This window comes from Zingiber officinale, chromosome 7B (assembly GCF_018446385.1).
Source record: "Zingiber officinale cultivar Zhangliang chromosome 7B, Zo_v1.1, whole genome shotgun sequence".
NCBI classification, from domain to species: domain Eukaryota; kingdom Viridiplantae; phylum Streptophyta; class Magnoliopsida; order Zingiberales; family Zingiberaceae; genus Zingiber; species Zingiber officinale.
In genome coordinates this window covers 70263076-70270359 of record NC_055999.1, presented here as the reverse complement: position 1 = coordinate 70270359, position 7284 = coordinate 70263076, and the positions used below count along the sequence as shown (strand labels likewise).

Sequence of the window (7284 nt, the reverse complement as noted above, 5' to 3'; positions counted from 1 at the left end):
CGTTGACAGCACAAATGAAAAGAACAGAATTGGAAGCACATAAAGAATTGATTACAAGTTCGTTGTTTTGAATGTGCAGACCAGTACTATATTTATAGTACTGGTCCGGGCGCCTGGAAGGAGTTCCGGACGCCCTGGAGGGGATAAAATTCTATCCCCAACGATCAGATCGCGTTTGACGTGATCCTGGTCAAAATCCAGCTCCAGGCGCCCGGAGGGGTTCCGGGCGCCCGGACCCTCAATAGCGCCCGGACTTTTTGTGGTCCGGTTCGACTGCTCCGGTTTAGCTCGTTTCAGTCCGGGTCTGTTCGCTCCGGCTCCGTTAGCTTGGGTGATCTCGGCCTTCCGGAATAGGGCTCACCCGAACCCATGTTCCGACCTTCTCCTCGAGCAGCCTTCCTTCCCGGTTTCTCGTCCCTCGAGCGTCGCGCACGCTCTTCTCGTCCACCGGTGTACTCTTCCGCGGACAACTCGTCCCTCGGACGCACCGAGCCCGTCGGCTCTCTCCCGTGCCGTCCTTCTCACTAGCCGCGTCTTCCGCTCGACTTCCTGTGTTCCTAAGCTCCTGCACACTTAGACATAAGGGTTAAACAAACGCAGGACCTAACTTAGCTTGTTTGATCACATCAAAACACCTTGGGGTTCCAACAATCTCCCCCTTTTTGATGTGAGCAACCCAAGTTAAGTTAGGTAAACATATGAAATAAAAACAATTTATATTCAGATAAGTCCAAGTATTTTTCAAATGAAAAATTATATTACCTCCCCCTAGACTTAACATACTTCTCCCCCTTTGATCACATAAAAATTGGGGTTATAAACAAGTCTAAGGTTAATTCAAACAAAACTTTTGAGTGTAAAAATATTTAAGTAAAAACACTCTTCAGATAAACAAAAATTTTAAGTTTGAAACTTAATAAAGAAAATTCTGAAATACCAACACTTATGACTGTTTTTATCTGAAAAATTCTAAGTCAATTTTAAGCAAAATTATAAGGAGGAAAAAAATTCTAAGTTAACTTTTTTAAAAAAAATTTAAGTCAATTTTCATAAAAATTTCTAAGATAATAAAAAATTTCTAAGTCAAGTTAAAATATTTCTAACATAAATTGAATAACTCTTTTAAAGCATTAAGTAATTTAAATTAATGCTTTTTCAGTTAGTCAATTAAACTTTTCATTTCGATACTTGGCTTCCAGGTCGTGGCGAGGTACTAGGCCTTCTTGGTTATTGGAGCAACAACCAATTCCTTAGACAAAGCCTCATAAAAAAATTAGTTGTTTAATTTCTTTGCTGAAAATGCTAAGTCTGACTTTAATTTTAAATTAAACAGGTTTTTAGAACCCAGTAGAGGTTCCTACCTACAGGATTAACCAAGTATTTCCTAGGTATATAGATTTTTGATATATTTCTAATTTGACTTTGATGAAATCTATAATACCAATTTAAACCTCCATAATTTCTAAAAGTAGAAATATTTGAACCATTAGATTTTTTCAATCTTTCTATTTCTTCTTTTAGTTTTTCATTTTCAATTTTCAATTTTTCAAAATCCTCTATAAGACATGATTTTGCCAAAATTCTCTTTGTTTCTAAAATTTCATTTTCTAATTTGGCATTTTTATTTTCTAATTTATACATGGATTTAGTCATAGCTTTGATACCGGAGTAAAGCTAATCAGGGGGTAAGAGGCATACCTCAATTACCATGTCGGACTTGAAGCCTGAATCTCCCCCTGCTTCACTGCTTTCATCCGAGGTTGCTCCCCCTTCATCGATGCTAGGTTCTGATATACTTTGTCTATCATAGCTTGCCATTAGTGTTATCCCGACATATTCTTGAGCTTCTGATTCGGATGAAGAAGTGTCGTCCCAAGTTGCTTTTAGGTTGTGTTTCTTGGGAGACTTCCTTTTGACCTTTTTGAGTTCTGGGCAGTCTTCTCTTAGGTGTCCCTCCTTCTGACACTGGTAGCACCGCACCTTTCTTCCACCTTTTTGATTCTTTTTATTCTGCATTTTAAATTTATTAGATCTAAAAAACTTTTTAAAATTTCTTACCATGTATGCTTCTTGATCGTCTTCGGAATCTGACTCGAGTTCATCCTTCTGGGTTGCGTTCAGCGCCATAGTCTGGGTTGTATCCTTTGTCGTTCCTGCACACCTGGTTTCATGCAATTCAAGAGTAGAAAATAACTCTTCTAAAGTACTTACCTCCAGGTCTTTTGAGATGTAGTAGGTGTAAAATATCGAAAAATAGGCGAATATGAATAAAGGAATTTTCCGAAATTTTTGGAAATTTTTCGGGAATTTTTCGGAGCTCGTACGGACGAGTTGACGGGGATAAAAATGGGGTCCCGAAAAGCCTGTTTAGGCTACCCCAATTAAGTGAGGAAATGCTTATATTTATATTATCTTTTTCTTTTTCCTTATTTTTATTTCCCGTTTCTTTTTCCTCTCCCGCGAGCCCGAGCCTTTCCCCGACGCCGATTTCCTCTCACCCTTTCTTCTTGCCCTAACCGCCGGCGGCGGTTTCTTCCTCGCCGAAGTTTTAAAACTCTCGGACAAGCTCGCTTCCTTCTTCCTCTCCTCTGCCTCCCATTTCCTTTCTCTCCTTCTCCATAGCAACGACGCCGACTCCACAGCATTAGCGCCGACCACCGCGAGCCCTAGCCTCGCCGATCTCCTCACGTGAGCCACCACCACCGTTCCTCCCCGCTGCACACCGCGAGCCTGACTCCTCTGTGCCCTTCTTCCTCTCTGTCGCGTCTCGGCACAGCGCCGACGCTGACCGTCTCGCCGGTGTGTCTTTGCTCAGGATTGGGTCTGGACAGGAGTAAACAGAGCTGACCATCGCTGGAGATTGCTTGCTTCCGTGCCCTAGCCTTGGTCCACTGCTACCTCTGTACAGGTTAGTTTGGACAGGAGCAACAGTGCCGAGTCCTGTTTGTGTTTGCTCGATAGTGTCGAAGACGACACAGAGCTGTTCCCTAGTCAGATCTTGGAGGTAAATTCTGTTGTTGATTAGAATTTGTTGCTTGATTTGCTGTCGATCTTGATTTCATCAAATCCGAACAGTGAAGAATTCCAGCAACTCTTGGATTTCAGTATAAACCAGTGGCTTTGAATCAAGGTAAGAAGTAGAGTAATTGTTACATGTTGATGAGTTAGATTCATGTATTGGATTAGGAATATGTTGGATTTATCCATGTTTAGGTATGTTCTTGATACCTACTGATAATTTATTCATCATTAGGTTGTGTAGAATAATTAGGTTATATGGATTTAGGTTTTGGATTTTTATCAAAAAGGTTGTTTGGGGTTAAGGTAATTAACCCTAATTAACCATTAGAAAGGTCAAGGGAAATGGTTTAGGGATTATCCCTAAATTTTTATTTAGGATTTACTTAGTTGTTTGTTTGTATTCTAGCTAAATAAAAGTAAATGTATTTTTGTTTACACAGGACTTTGACGCGAGACGAGTATCTCGGAGTCAGATTGGACCTTTCTATTTTTAGAGGCGGGTACTTTTGACTTTTTGTCTTTGATATGCTTAGTAATGAAATTAACATGTTGCATTAATTGTGTTTCTTATCTGTTTCGGTTAATCACTACCCAAATCTTGGTACATGCTTGATTGATTGATTGGTTTGCATCTCATGTATATTTTACCTGTTTATACATGCTTATAGGGGGTAGTGATATACCATGCTTCACCATGTTCAGGACCTAGGTTTTTATACCTTCTGTGTACCTTTGATTCAATATGATTCTTTGACCTAGGGTGCACTTTTCTAGATATATGGATTAGGTCAGGATGTTTTTATGGTTATTGCCATGCACCATATGCATGATTGCATGTTGTGCGATAGTCCGCTCCATTATTGTTGAGCACATCGCCAGTTACATGGATCTGCACACACCACCACTCATGGGTTAGTGGTCGATTAAGGCAGAGTGTGTTGCAGCAGGGACTCTGTTAGGCACCGTTGGTCCGCTCATGGGTAGTGTGACACAACGTGTTATCCGGCAGGGATTCCTCCCCGTCATCGTGTACCGGGAGTTGAGAGCATTGCGCTCCCCCATTTATGATTTGGGGTAGGAGGATAGGTGTACTCCGACAGCATCCCGTCCACTCGGTCACTCATCAGGAGTAGTGACGACAGAGTGTACGGTTGTCATAGCCCTACCCACTCGGCCTCACTATTGTGTGAGATGATCGATTGACGTCAGGGGTGACCAGGACGCATCATTGGCATCATATGCATGATGCATTTATTGTTTGTGTTTGTGTTTGCTGCATTTATATGCTGCATATTGTTTGGATACCTATGTTTGACATGCATACAGGATTTTCCCTATCCCTCAGACTGTTTGACCTTATACTCAGGACCTGGTTAGTACAGTATTCTCCTGTTTACTTCAGATGCATTTTTATCTTTCTTATCAGGAGACTGTACGCATGATTAGTGCTAGGTGATATTTCTTTACTTTGCATATCAATTGTACCTGCTGAGTGTTGGACTCACCCCGCCTCCATTGTTGATATTTTCAGGTTGATGCTGTCAGGAGAGAGTTCCAGTTGCTGGTTCCTGCAGACCTCGAGGATATGATTAGTCTTTTGGTTTTTCTTTCATAGACTATGTTTTAAACTTGTTTTGTTTTTGGATTATTCTACTTATGGACATGGTACAGATTTTATTATGTCGATGGATTTGGATTTGGATTTTATTCTACTACATGCCTGCCTAGACGGCAGAAGAGGTGAGTTCATCGGTTTTGAGCTTTACGAGTGTAGTTGAGTAGGGTGGTTTTCGAGTCAGAGTATTACTGCTTTGTTTGATATATATAACTGCGTGGATGTTTGTGTGGTTGTGTTATATTTATTATTATTATTCCAGCCGCATGTGGCTGAGGTATGGAGATATGTAGAAAGTTTCAGATTGTCCGCCGTACAGGGGAGATGTTGCCGAAATTTCTTCGGACGGGGACTCCTTTGGGGCGTGACAATTTAGTGGTATCAGAGCACAGTTTTACGATCTTTTGTTTCGTATTTTGGATTTTCGGGATTTATCTGATACCAATTTATTTGGTATCAGAGCGGGTTATGATACCTGCTTTTGGTGTTCTGGAGATTTATCGGATACCTGTTGTTGGTATTCTGGATATTTGGGTTAGCCAGGTTTGCGAGTCAAACTGGGCATTATCGGATTTCCGTTTCGGATTTATTTGGATTTCCGGCGATATGTACGTTCGGAATTTTGAGGTCAAATTGGGGACTGGACAGCGACGGAACATCTCTAGACGGTAAATAGGTATGTTGTTATTTTATGTTTGTTATATTGGTATTGATATCTGTAATTTAATTTAACATATATGAGACGATCTACTCGTATTGCTACGAGACGTGGTGCTGGACGACCACGTGCGAGGACCACGGGATCTCTGGATATGCCAGAGATGCCCACTGTTAGTGAGCCTGTCAGTCAGGGACAGACTCAGGATGCAGCGGGAGCATCGGGCTCTCAAGTCCCGATAGCTCCTGTAGAGATACCTACTTTGGCCACACCGACGGTATCCACCCCTACCGTATTTATGGTACCATCAGGTGTACCATTGGCGTACCCGACATTTGCTCCAGAGCAGCCTACGACGTACTCGGCACCACCGCCACCTGGACCTACAGTGTGACACCTGTGCCCCCAGTGCCTACAGTAGCAGCAGCTGCACCATATCCGGTACCATTACCTACCGTACCTCCAGCCCCACCACTTTCCCCAGGCGGTACCACCGACGGCTTATGCTCCGGTATATCCACCAGGAGTTCCTCCTCCGGTTTATTCCGGTACCACCGTAGTATCGGCTCCGGTGTTTCGCATGTTCTGCCCGACACAAATCATCGATATTGTCACGAGCTAGGATTCCGACCGCTGAGTCGATGAAGACTCGTTTCACTCTTTTCCGCTGAAATCTCCATCCGAGTATGGCTCTATCATGGATAGAGACTATGGAGCGAACTTTCTTCTATGGCTTGCTCAGGTGGGAGAAAGCAGTGGTTGCTTACCATTTACGGATGAAGCTAATGCCAGTGGGTTACTCTTCTATTATTGGTGGCGCGTCACATGGACTGAGTTCGAGAGAGGCTTTTGAGAGTTTCTTTCCATTGTCCTATCAAATGGCTCAAGCGATTTTATGAGTGCGAGGCGAATAATCGCCGATGGCCGAGTATATCAATTCCTCCGAATGGCTCGGTTTTGTCGAGTTAGTTGCGGAGGACAGAACTCGCATGATGCAGTTTATACAGGGATTGGATGGTTATCTGCATGTACAGCTTGCCGGATTAGGGATTTCATCTTACTCTGATGCATTGAATCGAGCTTTGATGATAGAGTTAGCTCGGCAGACAGCATATCCGGACAGGAAAAGAAAGCATACGGGTCAGACATCAGGGCAGATCCAGCAGTCACAGGCGACAGAACAGCATCAGAGTAGTCGCAGACGGTCAGGTCAGAGTTCTTCTGGGGTATCTCGTAGGCCTCAGAAATCAGGGCGGTCTTCTTCAGGACGTTCCCGGTTTTCTCAGTAGAACCGTCAACCACCTTCCGGTGATACTCATTGTTTCAGATGTGGATCCAGAGATCACCTCACCCCAGCTTGCTCTCTGGGACAGTCAGTTTGCTTTTATTGCAAACTGCCGGGGCACCAGAGCCGAGATTGTCAGCTGAAGGCTCAGCACACGGCTTCCGGAGGGTCAGGTCAGAGGGGACAGTCTAGTCAGTCAGGGGCATATCGAGGAGGGCAGAAAGCCCAGTCTTCACATCGTCAACAGGGGACAGTTTCACCTGCAGCAGCAGCATTTGTCATGCTTGGGCAGGAGTACTCCAGTGCTTCGGTAGCACCCCAGAGTTTTGTTCCAGGACCTTATTACCCGACTCAGGGGCAGTACCAGACTCAGTTCCAGCCAGCTGCACAGTATCAGTCACCATCCTCTCAGTCTTCTCTGGCACATGGTCCAGCAGCGCCTCAGTGGCAGGCTTCTGCCCAGCCGCAGCAGCCGCTGGCAGCATTACCACCTCCTCCTCCGCCAGAGACTGGTCGTGTTCATGCTATTACCAGAGAGGATGCTCAGCGGGCCGACGGATCCGTTTTCCGCGGTACGATTTCCATTTATGCATTTTCCGCTGATATTTTGATTGATACTGGTAGTTCGCATTCTTTTATATCCCGTACCTTTATGCGGGAGATTGGTAGATTACCTACTGTTAGACTGCAGCGGTTGACCGTCTC

The 7284-nt window shown here is 43.9% G+C and overlaps 1 long non-coding RNA gene across 1 annotated transcript; it reads left to right on the top strand.

Annotated features, from left to right (window-relative positions):
• Positions 1-2985: 2985 nt before the first annotated feature.
• On the top strand, positions 2986-3476 carry LOC122005420. The gene is made up of 3 exons (XR_006118394.1): positions 2986-3004; positions 3076-3130; positions 3462-3476. It is a non-coding gene; the product is annotated as an uncharacterized LOC122005420 (long non-coding RNA).
• Positions 3477-7284: the final 3808 nt, after the last annotated feature.